General features: G+C 44.7%; 1 protein-coding gene across 1 annotated transcript in view; it reads left to right on the top strand.

The window, feature by feature from the left end:
* The window catches only part of raraa (retinoic acid receptor, alpha a), a 137,091-nt gene that overhangs the window by 19,175 nt on the left and 95,727 nt on the right, over nucleotides 1-22,189 (top strand). Inside the window, exon 3 of the mRNA XM_084568152.1 lies at nucleotides 19,994-20,115. The gene's annotated coding sequence lies outside the window, so the exon portion shown is untranslated. The remainder of the gene's footprint in view (nucleotides 1-19,993; nucleotides 20,116-22,189) is intronic.

Genomic DNA, 22,189 nt, shown 5'->3' with positions numbered 1-22,189 from the left:
GTGGCCACATGTCAGCAGAAAGAATAGTCGCATTTATTTTATTCTTATCTCACAGCAATGATGCCACAATAATGACAGGAAGGAGCTGAAAAGGTTGATTGATTCCTCTCAGCCAATCAAAGCTGCAAATTTGCTCTGTCATGGCTAGTTTGTCTTCTCTTGCTTGTACAAACTTGTGTTTTGCTTCCCTGTCCTGTCCATTCATGTCTTGTCCTGTCCCATCCTGTTTTGCTCTTAACCTCCCTTCCTAGCCCTGGGGAAAGGTGATCCCTTCCCCAAGTGAGCACCTTCCCCCTAACCAGCCTCCAAGCAAAAACAAGTAGAATGGTATGCGTGCCATTATGCCAACCAATACCCAGAAGAATGCAGACTCCCTCTACAAACCGCCCTTTTCATTGGATGCCCACACCAGAGAGGGAGTGTGTTTTGTGCACATATTCACACCCACAGAAGACGTCCATGTGTTGTAAGTGGCAATGACAACTGGTCTGGCAGACATCCCCATGTTGGCAGCCCTTTTTGGTGTATGGCTGACTTGGTGGACAAGACTAAAGCAGGCACTTTCCCCAAATACGCTTACAACTCAAAGGTCCTTTCTCTCTTCTCACCCTTTGATATATTTTCTTGGAAAAAGTTATCCCACTGTGTTGCCTTGGCTTTTGTAAAGTTAGAGACTAGGAAGGGAAGCCAGAAAAATATGTAGGAATTAAAGTAGGTCAGTTTTCATTTCAGTTTGGCTTTCCATTTAGTTGTTTATTCTTTTCATCTTATTCACTTCATCTGTTCATGATGAGACGTCACACTTTTTGGAAATCATATAATTATTCCATTTGCTGCTTCATTTATTCACTGCTGTTTTATTCTGTGATCTGGCAGAGAGTCCATGCAGTATTTGCATGCATTCATTTTCCAGTTTATCTCCCTCTTTCTCTTACTCTCGGGGCTTGCAGGTTTAGGGTTCTCATCTCCACAAAAAAAAAAAACGGTATTTAACTCCCTTGGCCCCCAAACCCCCCTCCCACCATCATAATTTAGATCCAGTCTCATAAGTGGGTTGGGAAGCGGCCCCGGGAGTTGATGTGGAACACATGCCTTTAATGATTCACACTCTGTGCGGTAGGTCGGTGGTGGCTGCCGAGCCCGCTGCCTCTCCCTCTGTCTAGAGCAGCGCTCCTGTGTTTTTTTCTTATTCCACTCCACATATGGAAATTTGTTAATAGGGAAGTTAAATGTATTGTGTATGCAGATGTTCCTGTGAAATGGTGCTTTTTAGTCTCTATCAAAACTGAAAGCTGCACAACCAGTTGCATAATCAATTCTTGACACCATATGAAACTATACAGATATCAGTGTTGGTATTTTGGTTGCTGCCATTGTCTTGTTATTGTTGTCATCACTACTGCAGTGCTTGTATACTGTGATATTTCCCTGTAAATAGTATGCAATTCACATGCTACAGACATCACAGAGTGTGGTAAAACAAAAGAATTAAAAAACAAAAAAAAAAAACATGATATGGCAGCTTTTGTACTGTTGTCTTTCCAGACTTCATGTATGAGTAAATCTGCCTTGTTTTCGCGGATGAGTCAGTTTCCCTACAACTCCAAAGGCTCAGTTGGGCTATTTTGCTCTTTCATTGCAGTAAATTTGACGATATTTGCAGCATTTATGTTGCGTACTGGGGCTCTTTAGCTTTTTCACACTCTGATTAACCAATTAGATTTGTCAGATTTACACAAACTCTCCGAATTTGGAGAGCTACGGTTGAGTGAACTACTTCAAGCTCAGTTGGTATTTTATACTGCTGAGCTCATTTATTGTGAGGCTTTTGAATAGCAAGATATTGTGCAGAATCTACTTCCTCACCATCAGCAGAATAGCAGAAGTCTGCTGCAAGTGCTGATGCTCAATTGGTTGAAGTTTTCCGCTGTGAATGAGTATTGCACCCACAGGCACAAAATTGAGCAGTTTGACAAGACAACATGAATCTCACACACACAACTAAAGCCTGTGCCTTTCCCATGTGCTCTCATGTAGTAAGGCATTGGTTTACTTTATTGTGAGTGTATAAATGGGAAGTTTCGGGCTGTATTGTCAAAGGGCAGTGAAATGTACCAGCACGTGATGTGGAGTGGATGCTTTCAGGCCATCCAAGCTGACATAAATTGCTTCCTGCTTTTTGGTTTCGCCCAGTGCTCTAAACCTCTGCCTACATCTTTTCATCCATGCTTCCACCTTTTGTTGTTCCCCATTTTTTCCCTCTGTCTCGCCATCTTGGGCCCCACGCTCCTTTGTCTGGCCTTGTCTGACCCTTCCTTCCTCCACTCGCCAACATGTACACACACCTCTTTATCTCCTGCCACACACACTGACCACCAGACATCACACAGTCATGATATGAAGAAGACAAACTCATCATATCTCAGGCATAAGTTTCTTTCCCTTTTTTCCAACGAGCGTGCTCTGCAGCACTCAAAATGGAGATTAACACACTTGCTGACAGAGAGGCTGCACATATGCAGTGGTTGAGGGAATGTTGTGTAGATGCCATTTGTAGATTTTTATTAATGTGCAGAAGTAATGGAGTAATTGATTCACTGGCAGCAGTGCATCATACTTTTGATATGATTCGAGGAAATGTTTTTGTGTGTTATTGGAAGTCGGACTGCTTTGCTCTTTTGCGTTAGTGGGGGAGTAATTTAGATTTAGCTGTTTTCCCACAAATGCTTGAATTAATGCCCATGCGTTCACCAGTTCTGTTTACTGTGTTTTTATGTGGTGGTGCTCAGTTTTTACAATACCCGTAATCCACAGCATAACAAAATGCCACTCGTAAAGTGCTGCCTTAATGAAACTATGCCTTTGTGCTGTTTTATGTATGTGTGTTTTGAGAAAATTGGTGTTAATATGTTTAGGGCCATAAATTAAGCTTTTTGTTAGAACTTGTTTTATGAAGTTTAGTGCTCTGAAAGCTGGTTTTGGAACAACAGTGTGAGTGTTTGAAGTACGGAGTGAGTGTGAGCGCTGTAATTGATGAAGAGACCTCCCTGGATTTGAGTGTTGCTACAAAGCACCACCCGATACTGTATTCAGAAAACCCCAGTCATTCTAGGCAAGAGGGTGTAGCTAACAGTACCGAGTAGTCTGCAGTTCCTCTTTGGGGCGCCTCCTGACAGGAACTTGGCAGCGAGGAAACATAAACAAATTCCCTGTGGTGGGCTGGCAGGCTGGGCGGTGTGCTCCCCCCCCCACCCCCCCGTTACCATACATGCACAGCGAAGCGCAGCCCAGCTCAGGCTAGCCTGCTCGGCTCAGGACCCACAGGCTGTGAGAAATAGATCTTAAAGAGACAGGTGCTGCTTGCTCTCTCTAAAGGAGACACAGGCCCACTCTGCATCTGCAGTCTGCTTTCCTTGTGGTGGGCACAGTTGCATGGGCCAACACATTTGCTTTCCACCGTATTGTTTTAGCTGACAGTGATGTGTGGTAGTCCTGGTTCACTGACCTCTCTGAGAGATCCAAAAACACTATTCAAACACTGCCTGCGGGAGAGTAACTGCAGCCAGGGGTCCCAAAATGGTTGTTTGTGCTGAGGTAGCAAAAAGCTGCAGAAATGATGATGTAATGATGGAGCTGGGAGGGAATGTAGTTGTTGCAATCTAGCATGAAAGGGAAAGGGCACGGTGGGCCCAGCAGCCATGACACACACACACACGCGCGCACGCAGCATTCGCACATCAAAACATACATTCTTTTACACGTCTTATTTATACATTTGTGTGCACACAGAGACTCTAATGCCTGCAGTTTTCTTTTTCTCTCTGCCTCTCCAAACACAGTGAGGTATTGTGCAGCCTGACCTGGTCCCTGTCCAAAGGCAAAGAGAACCCAGATTGCTGAAACAGAGGGCCCACTGCTAACAGACCGGCCAGGCTGTAGTTGTTATAGCTTGCTGTGGCCTTCCAAACCAATGGGGACTGCTAGCTAATGTGCTCATGTACGTGTGTGTGTGTCCGCGCACATTCTTTTTGATCAGCCACAAAAGGGTTTTTTGGACGGCATTCACAGGAGCCGCAATGGCACCTCAGTGTAATTTCATAAGCACTGGTAAAAGCATTTGCCTGACTTTTAATAGTCTCCATAACATCATCCAAATTGACTGTTTTCAACCATCCTTCAAGGGCGGGTTCTCGTGGAGATGGGCAGCAGAAAAGAAGGCAGTAGCGAGCAGGAGGAGGGAGACCCTTCTCCTCCTTCAGTTCTCACTGGCAGGAGTAAATGCCTGAGTGGTTTCAGTCGCCTGCTTGACAGGTTTGTCTGCGCGTACTTTCATGTGATTAGCACCTGTAATAATGCACAAAGTATAGTGCCTTAATAACTTGGGTTTTTGGTATTATATATATTTTTAATGTCAAGTATAGCATTTTTTGAGAGCATGCGGTCTTAAATATTTTCCTTAACAGGTTTGCGTAAGCCAGCTAATGTAAATACACAAAACGGTTGGGTAAAGCTGTTTATTTTCTCAAGTTACATTACATTTACATCAACTGACTCGCTTCCCACAAGTCATTTCAGCTGTGCAGTTGCGCTGGACGATGAGTAAACCTTCATGCAAAATCATGGCAGATGCCTCAAGAACACATAAAACAGGAAGTGCCTGGGGATTATGTCACTGCCAGACATTTTGTGGAAGTAACAATGCTGTCTTTTTCCCAATTGTGTGTGTTTGTGTGTGCATGTGTGTGTGTGTGTGTGAAAGAGAATAGAACAGTCGGTGCTCTCTCTGTGAACAGCAGAGTGGTGAAGGGGGTGACATAAAGTCTTAGGATCAAGCTGTTCCACTGACAGAGCACAGTGCAGGCTGCTCTGGTGGTGACACCGCAGTGCACAGGGAGAGAGACTGCTGAAGAAAGATAGAAATAGAAGATGGCATCTATAACGAGTTAGAGAAACCATAAAGGAGATTGTACATGAGGACACTGGAAATGGGAGATTGAGAAAAGGAGACTAAGATGAGCGCTCTCGGTCTCCTGGGATGCCATTAGCTGCTGTGTGCGATGTGAGCGAGTGCATGTACAGAATTTGCCGCTCCCTATTTAACTCTTCCTAATGCATGCACGTGTCCAGGTTTCTGCTTTGTGCATGCGTGTCCCAGTACTCATGTGAAGTAAAACCTCCTGCCGACGAGGTATAAAAGACAGCATCAAGGGCCCCAGATGTGTCTTCACCCCACCCCGCCCCCTCCGCCTTGTCCCAGAAGGCACATCTCTGTAATGGCCCCCTATCGATCCTGAGCCCTCCTTGTCCGCACTCAATGCCCATCGATCGCCACCTCGCAAAGAGTCTCAGAGGGCTGCTACACATCCTGTCGCTGTGGCGCGCATTGCAGATTGTGTGTGTGGTGTAGGCATGTGTGTAAAACAGCGCTTGTTTATTCTTTAAATAATAATTGTCTGTCTCCATGCCTACGCCTTCGTATATGACCGTGTGTGTCCATACCTTTCTGTCAGCCCTCCCGTGCTTGATAAATGCAGCAGGAGACCTTCAGTGATATTGCCCCGCTGCACCATGAACTGAAGGCCTTACTCTCATTAAACCATGAACAATTCAGGCCTCCATGTCTAAAACCTTGCAGCAAAGACATAAACACCCAACATAAAAAGGATCACTCTGTAACTCTGCAGTCTCAAGAGAGACAAGACAAGGGAAAAAAGACTCCTGCTCTTCCCATGTTAAAAAAAAAAAAAAAAAAAAAAAAATCCTGATTAATCAGTCAAGCCACATGAAAACTTTGCTTGTTATTGTTGCTGCTTGATTTATTGAAGGCCTGGATCTGGGTCAAGCACCCCCCTTCTCTCTCTTCCTTCTTTTTTTTTTTTTTTTTTTTAACCCTCTGCCTTTTTCTTTTTTCCCCTACCTAAATAAGAGCCAACCCCCCACGTCTCTTCCCTTTGTCTCTCATCTGGTTTTCTGTTTTTGTTAAGGACAGTTGATTAATGGTGCCACAGACAAAGCCCACAGTCTGCTCTCATGGCTCAGATAGGGCTCCACTCTAGGTAAACCAAAACACGTGTGCTCTGGACATCCACTGGAAACCCCCAATAAGAGAGAGAGAGAGAGGGATAGACAAGAAATTAACAGAAGTAGTTGCTCATCTATTATATACAGTGATATGGCACCTTCCTTCCCTTGGCATTGTGCAGCAAAAGGAGAAACTGACACGGTAACACAGTAACTAATACTTAGTTACACTTTGCTAGCCTCTGTATTCTCATTAAAGTATAAAGTCATCCCTCTGCTCAGGCTCAGTTTCACCACTCACAGTGTGAAATTGCACATATTTACTGATTTTAATGTAGCGAAGAGACATTTCAGCACCTGAGTATTGTTGCTTGCCTCCAGGCGGGAGTGAGTACTGTGCCACTGACACTCCTATAGAAGAGAATGACCTTACTGAATGATAACCGAGCATATTATTCCTGTGACTGCATTGAGATTTTTATTGCTAGCTGTCCTCGTAATGGCAGGGCTTGACACTCATGTCATACTTTATCGCTACACACTTCTGTGTTTGTGCACCGCTGATGTGGTCTAATTGGCTGCGCTTGCCGCCTAAGGTAAACATGTCTTCTCTGGAATTATTACCAAGTAGGTATAGTGGCTAATAACAGTTATGTGTTCAGTTATACAATATGGCACTGACTCGCCGAACCTTTCTACTGCCTTTCGCTTAACTGCTTTGTATAAGCCCATATAGACCAAAAAGCGTGTTGAACGTAGAGATGGTGATTGATGAGCTGTCTCCTGTAATGTCTCTTTGTTAGGGGATCCTTTAGATTTAATTCAAGCTGATGTATTTCTCATTAAAGTGGCTATTGTTGCTCTGTGGGTCATGATAACTATGCTCACTCACTGTAGAGACTGCAGACACTGTAGAGGGAAACAAGGAGTCGCACGACACACAACAGTGTCTGAACAGCATATATCTAGGGAGTGGAAACTCCCTAAAGCCTTCCAATATTATGTTTTATACATGAATTATTTTCTATGTTTGTTTTCAAGTCTTTCTGAAAAAAACACAGAATCTACCTTCTTGGAACTGCCATTTGGCTAATTGCATTGGGGATCTCAAGGAGTGTTAACTAGCCTAGTAATAATATTAATGTTGAATCTTGGGTTGTAAGTGACAGCAATAGTGGCTCTGAAGTTATTTTGCTGCATGTGACACTAGATGATTGATTGATTATGTAAAAAAACAGGTGTGAACACCCCACCTAACCTGTATTATCTGGCTAAAATGAAGCAGGCCGAGTCAGGAGTCATCTAGCTGTTTAGCAAAGTCGCTGTCCGACAGCAACATTGTAGCCCTTTGTGAAATTGCTCACACCCGTAGGAAGGATGGAGCTCTCCTGACAAGTCGGCTGCAGTCATCCACTGCCTCTCACCCAGACAATAAGTGCCTGCCAGCTTCCTATCTTTCCCAGCTCACACAGAGACTGATCCCAAAGCCTTCCTCTGTGTCTCTGAGAGATTAGCAGTGGCATGTGGACTGCCGGAAGTGGCGGCAGGCTGATCAAGCAGGACTGCTCCATAGAACCATAAGAGGATACACATCAGGCTTATTGGATTTTGAGACACTCATAGTTCAACCTGGAATAGTGATGAAGGCAGTTTAAAGGTGGGAGCAGTGTGTAAGTAAACAGTATATTTACATGCTGCAAGTGGGTACTAGTGTACTCATGGAGCGAAGAAACTCTAAATGAAACAACTGGCATTGTTTCAGTAGATGATGAGAATATGCACTGGGTAATGTTTACAGTAAGAGTGACTGCAAACCGGGACATAAGTGGGCGTGCTCCTTTTCCACAAGAACAGGGACTGCATTTCCGGCAGGTCTCTAAGAGTCTGGGAGTGGAAGTGCATTCTTGAACTTTCCCTTTCTAACTTTGCATGTGAAATATGGACTGAATTATAGCACTAGCCAAGGTTCCCCGGTGCCACGCTTAGATCAGTGAAATGCAGCCGACTCTCCGTTCTCATCTGCAATAAAGTTTACGTCAATGGAAGTCAACTGAAGCTCAGCTTACAGAAACCAGCTGAAACCGAATTTGTGCAACTCGTTGTTTCCACTTTTGTGACGTCGTTTTTTTGTGTGCGATCAGGAAACATTTATCCACTGACACTGTCATTGTGGGCCGAGGAGACAGAGGTGTGCCGTGAATTTGAATCTTTATGGCAGGAGTATAGGTGACATGTCTCTTGCTGACGCTGTAACCTGCTGTGGGGCCTGAACAGCGTAGTTCAGTCTAACACGGTTGTCTGCTCTGATGAGCACGAGGCCAAGCGGATCATCTCCACTTGATTAGGCTGAGCGCCTGTTGATAATTCAAACCCCGCTTTCAGTGGAAGCTAAACTAAAGGCTCAGCTGTGCCTGTCTCACCGTATTTCATGTCACTAGATAAAAGTTTTTTTTCCCCCCCATTTTGGACTGCACATTATTTACTCACTTGCAATCTCCACCCTGCAGCGTGCACCTGCCTGGATGAACAGGTGCTGCTATAGTGGCAGAGGTACAGCAGTTTTGGCATGTGTGTGTTCTTTTTTGGCTCCTTTTTCTCCACCGTTGCCTGTGCTCTCGCTGTGTTAAGGCAATGTGTACCTGGTACCCAATGTACACTTTCGCTCTCCCTCTATCACCGGGGAGTGTCTGCTCCCTTTTTATATTTGTGATGTTTTGCTCTTTTTTTTCCTCCCTGCTTGCCGTCTCTTGCTGCACCGTGGTGTCAGATTTAGTTATGTATGCACCCCGTTCCTTTGATCCCCCCCCTGCCCTCATGTGTTGTGTACATTGCATAACCACCCACTGCTCAGCCTAGAGGTGTACCTCAGCTCCCTCCCTCTCTTTCTTTTTCTCTCACTCACACACTCATTCCTCTTTTTCTGACACCCCCACATCTTCCTCAAGCGATTCAGGTCATCTCTTCTTTCCTCTCCTCTCTCCAATTCCAAACCTCAAAAGTTGGAGCAGTCCGTCTCCTCGCGTCTCCCGCTCTTTCTGCGTATTTGTCTTTTTCTTACTCTCTTCTTGCCATCGTTGTTGCACTCTTTTTCCCTTGCTCTCCCCGTGTTCCTCATCCCCTCTCTCCTCTCTCTACTCATCTCCCTCTCCCTGCCTCCTGCTCTCCACTCTCCCAGCGGTCTCATTAGGCATGAAGGGGGCTGCCTGGTGTGTATGTGTATGTGAGTTCTCTTAGGCAAAGTCTCACTTGACTGAGCATGCCACTTGTACTAGCAGGGGCCCTGGCTCCATTATTACCACAAAGCTGTCACAAACAGTATATAAAGTAGCCTCCTGTTGCCGAGTTGTGGGTGAACACAGGGTACTCTCTTAACAACAGCACTGTTCTGCCTCACTGGTACTATAGAGAAGCTGCTGTTGCTATGGTTGTAGAAGCCAGTGTGCACCTACACAGATATAGAACACAAAAATATGCACACACATAACTTGGAAAATATAATTTTTTTCAGCACACGCTGCTACTGACACTTAAAACCACATACCGAACACATCTGTCTCTTCTCTGTATCACACCCCTCCTACGTGGTCGAGCCTCTGGGATGTCCTCGTCTCTACTGAGTGAGTGAGTGATCATATATGTGTGTGCGTGCGTGTGTGTGTGTGTGCCACTGTTTTGCTAGTGTCTTGTTACAGGGATGGGGCCCTGTGCAGGAATGGGACTCTCTCCTGCCTTGCTGGCAGGCCTGACCTCAGCAGGTCAGCGTCCATTACCACATGAAACCTAAATGTCAAGCATGGCCCCCCTGCTATAGCCATTTGTCTTTCTCTATGGGTCAGCCAGCCTAGATACACATATGCACGCAAGGCACACTCACCTGCTCGTACACGACCGGACTGACATGCACAGAAATCCTCCCACAAACTGGGACTAATGATTTCCTGATGTATGCACGTGTTTGAATACAGCATGTTTCCCTGCACCAAATTATCACTGCGTACTAACATGGGATTTTTCTGTTGCTATTGCTGCGCGTAAACACAAGGAATTCATTTCCTCCTCCGAGTTTGAACCTTCACCGTTACTAACTGACAGCCTGACGAGACCCTGTTGTTAGCCAACAGTTGTTTAGTTTTGGCTTATCTGCGAGTGGACTGACTAACTGCAGATGGTCAAGGAGTCAGTGAGCGGACACAGAATACAGTACGCTGTAGATGCGCGGCACCTTTCGACTTGCAGCGGCAGCTTCTTTCTTTTTTTTTTCTGCTTTTGACAGTTAAACAAGATATGTTCCGAGACGGCTGAAACAAGTAGAGAAGAAGGAGAAAGAAAAACAATCCTTTCATTCCTCAATAGCTAAGTGCACAATTCACACTTTTCCAGGGTCACATGAGATTAGTGTACTATTCATAATCAGCTTAGAGGTGATTATGCACCTCATTTGTTCCCACTCACCTCGTGCGAGTTTTTGAAAAACAGTCAGTATTTCGTGCCCTTAACAACTATTATCACAAAGCGTGCAGGCCTAAACCATCGCTTTGTCCCTACTTTACTGAGCAACAGCCATTCATTTTCAAAGATAAGGACAGAGAGAGAGACCCTGCATTGGGGAGTGCGTGCTGCGAAAGTCAATGTACGTACACACACATGCACATATATAAACATACGACTTGTTTACAGGAAGCTGTCAGCGGCGTGTCCTTATGATAAATAAACAGTGAAGCATCCTCTTTTTAATGATGGCATATACAGGCCTGCACGCCGAATATTGACGGAAAGATTGAAAGCGTTCTCAAGGGCCTTTCTAGCATGACGTATGGCACTCACTCTGTATTTTTTTTCCCTCTGCCCTTCATTTTTAGCCTCCATCCTCCCACCCCATCCCTCTCCTCTCAGCTCTGCTTTTATTTGTGTTAGACAGTGGCTTGTGCAGATGTTTGAAGACATAAGAGATGACAAACGCATTTATCAGAGAGCGACCAATAGGGAAAACATCAAGAATATGAATTAAAAAATAATGCGAGAGTAAATACAGAGAGAACAGCGGAGGACGTTCACAAAGTACCAATACAGAACAAGTCGTCTTTGGCCCAGTTCAGACCTAGCGTAAACATCTGTCTTGGCAATCCAATTGCAAGTGCCCAGCTCAAAGTACAGGTGTCAACACACCCAGGACGCATTGAGGATGCATTTGAGTGATCCGTTTCTCAGACCGCATTTCAAGGTGGTATTTCACTGGAGGTGGTGTTTCACTGCAGCAAACAGCGCAGCGGATAAATTACGGCGTGCGCGGACTCTTCCAGGGTTCAGTTATAATGTGAGCTTTGTGCAGGTCTCCAGAATAAATAGTGTCAGGGTGGAGATCGATAAATAAATAATGACTTATGTGTGTGGGTTGAGTGAGAGTGAGAGAGACTTTCAGTTTGTTCCAAAATATGCATCATTTCCCCAAGTCATGTCACACTGTCGTTTTTTTCAATGCAGTGGTGTCGAGAAATAGAAGCTGTTACAATATTTTACTGCGTCCCTAATGATGTTGATGTTCATCCGCATACAAAAAGTGAAACTGAGTTGCTGAGTGCTGGCTGCGGACGCATGTGGAGATTTTATTTTTATGTTTATTTAAATGTTTATGCCATTTGTGGCCACAGGTATAAAGCTGAACAGATGCAGTTGAATTGCCCAGGACAGATGTTAATGCAAGGTCTGAATGGGGCCTTGGAGTTTTTACGAACCTGAAGAATAGTGGCCCGTCACCTGTTGGCAGGGCGATGCCACTTTCATCAGCGGTGTGCCGTGCAGAAGATGCTCCTCTCTTTGATTCATCTTTCACTGTTGATGCTGTCTCTGTCTCTCTTTCTTCTCTGTCTCAGTTTTTCTCTCCATCCTACATTCACACACCGGTGAGTGTTTTCAGATACCGGCAAGATTTTTACCAAGTGTTGTTTCAGTGTTAGTCAAGCGTTTGATGTCTGTCTCGATTGTTGTTCAGCTACCTCCCTGGGCAGAGATCACAGGCAGCATTTATTAATCTGCAGGTTCACACTCACAGCTAAGGGACGGCTACTAGCAGGTCCACGGTATGCCTTTCTTTCTTTTGTGCTTCCCACTTAAAAATTATATACTGCCCCCTTTTTTGGACTATTAGCAATTGACCTACTTTATTAATCTAAACTTAGCCGCCCTCAACCCAAGGCGAAGGAGTGAGTTGATCGTTTTGCTTGTGAAGGGGGGGGTCAGGGTGTTATCTGTGCTCCACAAAGACACAGGGTTAATAGATGCATGCTGGCGTTACTGTGCTGTTTACTCGCTTTTTTTCCTTGTTGGCTTTTTTAAGTTGCTGTTTAACCCCATTATCTGAGTAGTTGTATGTGTGAGTTAGGGAATATTTTGGTGTGTGTGTGTGTGAGAGAGAGAATCCTACTTGCCTCACAAAGATGAAGAGCTCTCTCTTTACCTAAGGGGGATGGGGTTTGACAGTACTGTAGCGCCCCCCACCCAACCTCCATCCTTCTATCGAAGCCCCCCTTCCTCACCCACCATCCCCCACTGCTGATAAATGTGTTTTTCTTAAAGGAAGGAGGTGGTTGGTTTAGAGGAGTCTCTTTTAATGTAGCTTTTTCTCTGTGTGTGTGTGTGTGTGTGTGTGTGTGAGTGTGTGTGTGTGTGGCTTGCTAATGCAGTGCAGGGCCATGCAGCAGGGCTACAGGCAGGCAGACTCGGAGGCAGGCCCGCAACCTCGACCTTAGCATCATTTGTTTGGACGAGGGCCGTCAGCGGCTGTCACGCGGGCCATGATGAAGTGTCAGTCGGTAATTGTCCCCGCGAAGCATCCACATCTCAGGGGGTGACGGCGGAGGGAGGGAGGATGGGGGAGGCAAGGAGCTGACAGAGAGAGAAATGACACCCTGGGCTCCTCCTATTCTCTCTCTCTTTCTCTCTTTCTTTTTCACTCCCCCCTTTCTGTTTAGTTTTTCTCCCTGCTCTACCTACAGCTGCACCTCATATTCAGGTCTGCTGTGTGCGTGGCTCGGACCAGTGGCACCCATGGAGCTTCAGCTGGGCCCCAGTAGCGACATAATGCTTGCATCTGCAGTAAATTTATGAGTATAAAGTTAAAGTACCAAGAACACATTATCTAGAGAGTGTATTTTTAAACCTCTCCTCAACCACTCGTCTTCACTTAGTCCTCCATTTTTCCTATGCTATGCTCTCCACGTCCCAATTAGCTCTTGTGCCTTGTACTTAAAATGGGCAATTTATTTTGGCAATACTTTTCGTGAAACCTCTTTGGTCTCAGGAAACCTCTTTGGTCAAAACAGTGGCTGCTTGTACTTCCCTGATCATCCTAAAAATACATATATATTTTCTATCCATGGTCGTTTTGGTAATTAGATTTAGCGGTGGGCTTATATTGATCGAACAATGTCTCTATGTAATGAAAAGCTTTTACAGGACGCGCAGCAGCTATTTATAGCGCAATCCATAATGTGTCGCCATACGTCAGGGGCCCTAATGTACATCACCCAGGCTCCTTTGCAGATCCCAATATGAGTGCTCCGTGATAGACGAGCGGGGGACTGAATAGACAGATAAGAGCGGCGGAGAGAGAGATGGAGAGGAAGGAGATATTAAAAGATAGACAAAGGATCAGGTTAAAGAGAGGAGGGGGTGCGCATGAAAAACAGCAAAGAGGAAAGAGGAGCCAACTCTGGGAAGAATAATAGAAGATGAATACTGAAATGTGGGCAGGGAAATGGAAATGTGGCGAGAGGTGAAAAGAGATGAGGATATGGAGGAAACCACCTTGAGACATGAGTCCTATATTTCCACATTTGTCATTCAGTACACTCCACCACCACCATTATCAGCACCTCTGCAAAGATAGGATGAAAACTGTAATGTATAGTAGATCAGTGGCTACATTTAAACCATTCAACCTGAATGAACTTGTTCTAATTAGAAATTCTAACTTAACTTTTGACAGAATAAAATACATGTGTTCTGCTACTGTCTATGGAATCTACCCCATATAGGGCAAGTATATGGAGAAAGAATGTATTTCATATTCCACCAAGAGAGAAACAATTGAAACAAGTTCCTTTAATTTTGATTAAAAATTCCAGGCTACAAGTTGGTTACATGAGGCATTTTTGTTCCCTGTTAGCAGAATACTGGTGTCCATGAAAAAGAATAACAAAGACGAGAAAGTATGTCTAGGGAATGAGTAGGGGAAAGAACGAAATATGCATGATGGATGAAATATGTGAGGGAAAGCAGGAGAAGATGAGTGAAAAATGGAAATGGAAAATAATAGACCAGAAGAGGGAGAGACTCAATTTTTGGCATGTGGCTATCTGTGATACCCTGAGGACAGCAGGTGAATTAGGAGGGGACAGATGGGAAGCATCCCAGTCCTGGTCCCTCTGTCTGTCTGTCTGTCTGTCTTTCTGCTGGCTGCAGGTGGAACACAGCCTGCCACTCCTGCTGTCTAAATGAGGACCCCCCTCTCCTCCTATCCTGTCTCTCTCACACATGTGCACTACCTCTCCTTCTCTTTCCCTTTAATGGGGCACTGGCCTGGGGCACTAAACCAGCTCCCTCTGGAGCGACACACACGCAGAGCATGCACACACACTGATCTTGCATTAAAGACACTCCTGGATGCCCTTGCACATGGTGTGATCCGCGCACACAGATAGGGAGAAGCAGGGGAAACCACAGCCCCCCAAATTATGCCCCAGTCTGTGAGATGATGAATCTGGCTGGTGATTAGTTAGTTGAGGAGGGAGGCACACTGCTTAGGCCCTTTAATGGGCCATAATTTGGAAGATAACTGTATTGTCCTATCTCTCTTGACATTTAAATCTAATCAGACCCCGCTGGTTAGCACTGTGGTCCAAGACGAGGGAGCCTGGGAGGGATAAAAAGCTGCTAGCAGAGAGGGATTGGTCCATAGTGGGGCATTCATCCCTATGGGCTGAGGCTAAGCAATTAGAAAACAATGCCCAGACTCACATTATTTCATGCCTTCCTTCATTTATTTATTTTTGTTTAACTGACAACCAGTTTACACAGCCTTAAATTGGGAAACAGAATAGCACAACAGATGCATAAAGTCACTTCCCCTTCCATACACATATGCCTACATACACACAAACACCACTAGGGAGTCACTCCAAGGCTGCTTCTCTGCTCCTTATTACCACGGATGAGATGCTCAGTTTGATTAACACTTCTCTTTCATCCTCTTCATTAGCAGAGGAAAACCACTGCAGCAGCCACAGCCCATGAAAAAGGGGCATGAATTAGAATCCACTTATTCCATAGACTGCCACTAATTCCGCACAATGGCGGTTAATGGTGGGAAGTAATAGGAAAAGGGTGTTTCAAATTGTTTCTTTGGATGGTGCAGTGCGTGCTGCAGCAGCTGTTTCCGTACAGCGAACCAGGCCGCTCAAAGGGCCTGAACAAAGTCCAGCAGCAGCATTGGAGGGCCTGCACGACTCAGTTCGATAGAACTCACGAGTAATAAATGCGTGTAGACGAGCCAATTTCCTTTTGCGAAGCGTCCTGCCGAGTGGAGGGGCTGGGCCCCAGTCAATGAGAACCACCTGGTGCTGAGGGAAGTGATTAGGGTTGGCACCACTGTGAGCGAAGAGCTGTTTTGTTAAGGAGGAGTGAGATACGGGGAGGGGGAGCTCGCCCGAGTTTAGTTTGCTGGAGAAATATTGACGTTAGCTTTTTGTCAGTGCATGATCTGAGGCGCAGTGTTATTTTGTTGGTGCTCAATTAGAGGAAATTATTTTGGTTACGGCATGCGTTTTAAGTTTTGATGCTGGTGCTAAATGTCGAGTCTGTTGGAGCGTGGGACATGCCACAACAGTGAGGCTGTGGTTTGAGCACCCACACGGACTACACACATACCAGCTTGGAAGGCAAAATAGTTAAGGGAGTGGCTAACCATAAAGAAGATGATCACTGTGTCTGCATTGATAGGGATTTTACTGCAACCTCAAAAATTTGTCTGGAAATACATAGAGAATGGAGATGATGGGCAGCATGGCCCACCCATACTACAGACAGACTCTTTGGATAAAAGAACAATCAAATGGCATTCACTCCGCTTTGTTACAGCATGTCACTGTGACGTTAAGTAAAAACAGCCACTGCAGTAGCCATCTTGAATGTATTAGTGTGTATAAGCTGGCCTTGGTTAGGCTATCCCAACTCTTATGTCAAGGACCCAAGAGCAGATACTGTATGTTTAAGGTCGAAAGACCCATTTAATGTATCTACTGTTACCCTCTGTCTGATTAAAAAAAAAAAGTCTTGTTGATGCCAAATGTGAAAAGCTGATCCGATCAAACAAAGGTTTATTTTTTTGATTGAAGATTTACTAAAGACAGAGGGATAATTGCTGTCTGCCCTGTTTAGACCTGGTATTAACATGCATCTGGAGCGATCGGATCACTAGTGGCTAACTTTTGCCCACACGTGGCATTAAATGTGCCTCCACATGGGTCGCCAACCACCACTTGCGATACGATCACAGTTTCACGCTCTGTATTCAAATGACTACTGACAATTCGTTAACGCCAGGTCCACATTTTCCTAGTGTTGCTCATCCTACCTGTCAACGTAAAAGTACTCATAAAAGTAGCTGAAACAACTATTGAACAGATGATTGCATGTTATTATTATTACCCACAGAAATGGCAGCGAAAACTATGAAATTACAATCCAAGCTGTAACGAACCAGAATCACCTTTATATTAAGACATAATACATTACTACGGCACTCTTCATTTACTCAGAGACAACCCCCTGGAACTCAGCCGCTGCTCCATTCTTCTGAAGACTCATTCTCTTTGATGTTTATTTAATTTACTTGACCTTTTAATTTAACCAGACATGCCAGATCCTTCCCAGGGTTCAGTGTTCACTTGTAGAAAAGCGCTGTTCTGTGTGTGTGAGCGCCTTCCCACAGGGGTTATCACAGTGGACTGAATGCTGGCCTGCGGACAGTAGCTCTGATTACATTTAATGATGGAAATACACACCACTGAGGATGGCATGTGTGTCTGTGTATGTGTGCCTATGCGCAGGCAGAGCACTGGCAGGCTGATCACGGAGTCGATGACGGTTGTGGTTGTCTGACTGGCTGGCATTATGCTTGTCTGTTTGTATTTGAGCCGAGAGTGTTGGAATCACCACATCCATCTTTCTTACAGCTGTAGTTGTGTTTGTGCACCTCGTTGCTCATTTTCCTATTCACATGTTCTTTATTGTCCCTTGCCATTTCCTGTAGGAGATCTATGTTGTGTTCATTATTCCCTGTTTCTTCTTTATTGCCCATTCCGCTCTCCTCTTCCCTGCTGCTGCCTAGTGGCCTCATTGTCTCTCTGTCCATCTTTGATTCTCTCTTCATCTCTTTATCTCTCACCCAATCTGAATTTCTGCATTTAGGCCTCTAATTGAGCTGGCGTCACTTGAATACCTCATGAAGCAGGAACAACAGAGAATCCACTCATTGTTTTCTGTGCCCTGCGTTCGGAGGGAGTAGGCAGAGCCGCTGTCTGTGCGTGTGTTTGAGAAAGTTTTAGAGAGAGGATAATAGAAAGTTTGAAATATTTTTCAATTTTATAAATGATACATTGCTTATTTGTGTTCCCCTCATGGCCTATATCATTGTAGGTATGGGAAATGAATGCAAGAGTGGATACAGCAGTAAATACATCACAGCCGTTATAAAGACTGCTGCTGGACAAAAACCAAAAAGAAAACATGATGTTGACTTCTGCATTGTGACAAATATTTTCAATTTTCGTATGTCTTATAACTCAACAGAATGGACATTGTTAGCTGTAGCCTTGCATACTTGTTTTGTTGTTTTTTGACTTTTTCCCGGGATTCAACTTTCAGCCTAGCTTACTCTCCATCTCAGCTGAAAGTCACGCATCTTCAGAAATTCGAAGACTGTTTTTTTTTTTTTTTTTGGTTTAACATAAAGAGTAACTTGGACTGAACAGACGGAGCTGAAATAAAAGGAATGAAGTGATATTTTAATTATCACCTGCTAATGCACTTAGTGTAGTTACCTATAAATTAATTAATTGTCATAAAATTGTACATCCTCAACTCCTTCCTCCACAAACACACGTACAAATACAAATACCTTGGAACAAATCCCTGGCTAGGTCCAGCGTGCTGCAGTGGTACTGATCTATCGGGCTGAGGATGTGTGGTCTCGTTTTTGATGCTGCGCATAGTTGCAGTCTTCACCTTTCGCTTTCTGACTGCAAGGCCTTGGAGCAGTGTGTGTGTGTGTGTGTGTATCTTTATGTGTGTGTGTGAGTTTTTGAGGGAGAACGCAAGAAAGGAAGGGGTAGAGATGGAGTGCGGTTGAACTCTCTATCTTTCAGTGGGTTTGCTTTTTCAGGTGAGAGGCAGATGCGGAAAGAAAGCATGTGTGAGTTGGGCAGAAAGATGCGGGGATAGAACTGTTCTGAGTTCTCGAGTTGCAGACTGAAAGAGGACCCACTGCAGGATGCCCCACAGGCAACTAACATAGCTGACACACACACACACACACACACACTGAAAAGAAACTGAAATATGAAACAGCAGCAACACACATCAGCACATAGAATACAAGACAGAGAGCCCATATTCATACAAACGCTGACATGTACACTGAACTCTGTGTGTGTCTGTGTGTGTGTGTGTGTGTGTGCGTGTGTACATGTCTTTGTTCTGTCTAGCTGTCCTCTTGGCACGTAAATCATAATGGATCTCATTATCCAGCTGGGTCGGCTTGGTGGGGCCTGTCTGGCAGGAGATGATAGCTGGATGGCTGAGGGGCTGCCATAACACGCACAAGCACACACACACACACACACACACACACACACACACACACACACACACACACAGAGCTTTATCCACGTATGCGCGTTATTTAGTCTGCACAGTGCATACTGTAACAACATATAAGTTTCATCTTCACTCAAATAACATCAACAGAAGGATACACAACTACAACCATTATACACACACACACAAAAACGCACACACACGCAACCCATCCAGACACAATGGACATTAGTGGCTCAGCTTGCCATCAGACAGAAGGCGAAGTGATGCAGAGCAGAGGGAGGGATGGATGAAAAATGGAACTTATCCTCTTACTCCCACTCTCTTGTCATCCCCCTTCCTCTCCTCAACCCAGTCTTTCTTTCTTTCTTTCTTTCTTTCCTTCTTTCTTTCCATCCTCTCGGGGCTTGTGCTGCCACCTCTTTCCTCCTTATCACAGCACAGTCTCACACGCAGGACAAAAGCAAATCATGAGTCACATGTGCAGGCCATGCAGAACACATCGGTCGCGAGTCGGAGGGAGAAAAAAAAAAAAAAAAAGAGTGGCGTCCCAGCAAATCACATGTTTTTCCAGATCTTGCACACAAACACATGCACGGGTCGCAGCCATGGTATCCGAGCAGTGCTGGCTCTTGTGCTGCAAATACAGGCGGAGCAGTTGGTTGCTCGTAACACGGTTAAGGCCTACACCATTTGTCTGGACATGACCATTACCCAAGCCAATTACTGGCTGGTGTGCAGGCGAGTCGCCAACAACCTAATGTTTTCCCGTCATGCCTGCCCTCCCCCTGAAACCCCTCCCTTTACACGCACACACACACAAGCAGATGGAGGGGGTGAAGGAGGAGGAAGATAGAGAGGAGGGATGGAGAGCCCGGGGCAAACCCTCCACCTCATCAGACTTGACTGACTGATACAGCTAATAAACTTTCATTTAAGCTAATGTTCCTCTTTTTTTTTTTTTTTTTTTCTTCTTCTTCTCATCCCTCCGTCCCTCCTTTTCTCCTTCTTTACCTTTCTCTGTTTGCTGTGCTTTTGCGCCGCTCATTTCCACTCCTCTCTTCATCTGTCTCTCTATTTTTTTCTGTCGGCGCGCCAGAAGAAGGGCCTGTCCGAGCAATCGATGCAGGCAGTCCACCAGCCGGAAGCCCAGTTGGCCGAACAGCACACCACTCAATCAGTCTGAGCAGCAACACCCAGGGCTGCTGGCAACCAACTGAGGTAGATGTTCTCTCTATATACAGCAGTAGATCCCCAACTGAACTCATTTTATAAATCATATACACACCCAGCAACAGCAGTAAATGTCATACCCTGAGTTTTATATATCAAAACAAAGCCGGCTGTATCAACAACAATACATCAAAGATTCAGTCTCTACAAAGGCACAGGGAGGCCTGTGTGTTTTTGAATGCATCTCCCTGCCACCGCCAGCCCATGTATCTTTGAATACTCTAGGTGATATGCTGATGTCAATTTCAGACAGCTTTGTTTCTTTCCTATTTATAGCAGGTGAATGGGCTTTGTCAGAGACCACACTTGGCTCCGTATTCACATGTGTGGTTTTCCCTGCACTGGTTACAGTGTGAGTATGTGTTGACAGTGGACACGCTCGGTGCAACCACACTGTTTGCAACTGACGAGCTTTCACCGGTTTGGTTGACTTTGTGCGGCAGATGCAGCGCGCGCGTGCGCGACTGAATTGTAGGATTTTGTGCGGGGTTTCGCTGCATTGTGTGTTTTTCCCTCGTCATAACATATGTCAGGCCCATGTGCGCGCCCACGTGCGCTGTGTATGTTCCCAGTTAATCTGTTTTAAGTGTGGGGTGGAAATGGGTTTCTGTTCTTTGTCTCAGTATGAGCTCAGCTGGCATTTCTCCTGTTTTAACTTTGGAAAAGGCCAGTGCCTTAGTTTGCTTTCCAACTGCTTACCTTCTATTAAATTAATCATACATATTCACGAACTCTTTGCTCAAGGCTCCTAATTTTCCCAGAAGTAAGTCACTGATTTTGTCAGAAAATAATAATGTTTAAGTTAAACTCATTTAGCAGTTGTTTCAGCACATAGTTGCACCTTTTCAGCGTTTTAAAAGCAGTAAACAGGAAGGAGAACACCAGCTCCAAAGTAGCTTGGCACATTACACATGGTGCGCAATTACACCAATCTTTCCCTATTATTAAACAGTGTTTTCAGGCACTGTACATTGGATGGTTTCACCTGAAGGCTAATCTTGGACGTTTCAGTGTTTAGTTTTAGTTATGGAACCCAGAGAAAGTGTTTTACAGATGATCCCCGCCTGGAAGCTAGCCTGAGGTTTAGTGAGGGAATTATAGTTTGGAATCACTGTGTTTCACTGCAATTCATTACGCCGGGTGACGATCTGCTGGACCAGTCAGATTTATTGGGAGGACTTTATGCAGTGATGCACAAAAGAGCAACAGCGATGTACTGTTTTTTTGTTTAGAGATGTTTAGAGGCCGCTGTCGCATCTGTTGAAAAAGATATCGACAGTGAAATAACGTAAGAGGATGATTTTGTTGTGGAGCATATGCAACATAATTTGTTGTTCTAATTGGAAAATACCATTGCACACAATTCTTCTACTAGCAAAGGTATTTTCTTTTCTTTGTATCTGTCGACACTTTCCCCACAGTGAGATCCAAATGATTCAAATTCTGATAATAATTGAGTCTGGCTACAACAGTCCACAACTATCCATCTCAATGTGAAGAAGATGGTTTCCATAAAACTTTTATGTGTAAATTGCTGAAGTCACATTATTGCATTTCTTTATCTTAGTCTCTGTGCAGCATGAACAATGGTGAATACTAGCCTACATGAAAGAAAACACTTTTGAAGGTTTTGTTTTGAGTTCGTAACCTCTACTTCTTCTACTTTGTTTATTAGCCATAGGTAGCCTATAGCAACGCCTACTGATACTGTACTATTCAGCAAAGTTTCTTCACTCCAGTCGATTGAAACGCACCTATTTCTTTTGAGAAAGCTTGCTTTAAATTTGCTTCATATTGAAATAAGATACTTTCATGAGAAAGAAATCCCTGTGTACATGCTCTCTCTGCAGACAGACTGTGAAACGTTTTTTGTTAAGAACACTCTGGCTCACTCAAGGATCTTCGCTAGCATTTGATACATAAAAGAATAGTGTTTGATCTCACTAGTGCAGAGCGGCTTGAAGCAGAATTGCTTTGCTTTCCTTCTTTCCCCACTGACCTACAGGGACACACTCACTCTGTCACGCCTCATAGTCTTCTCCTGCCTGTCTCTGATTTGCTT

The sequence above is a fragment of the Chelon labrosus genome (assembly GCF_963514085.1).
Source record: "Chelon labrosus genome assembly, chromosome: 19".
In the NCBI taxonomy this organism is placed as follows: Eukaryota; Metazoa; Chordata; class Actinopteri; order Mugiliformes; family Mugilidae; genus Chelon; species Chelon labrosus.
The sequence above is the reverse complement of the archived record's forward strand: the minus strand, read 5'-3'. Positions and strand labels throughout refer to the sequence as shown.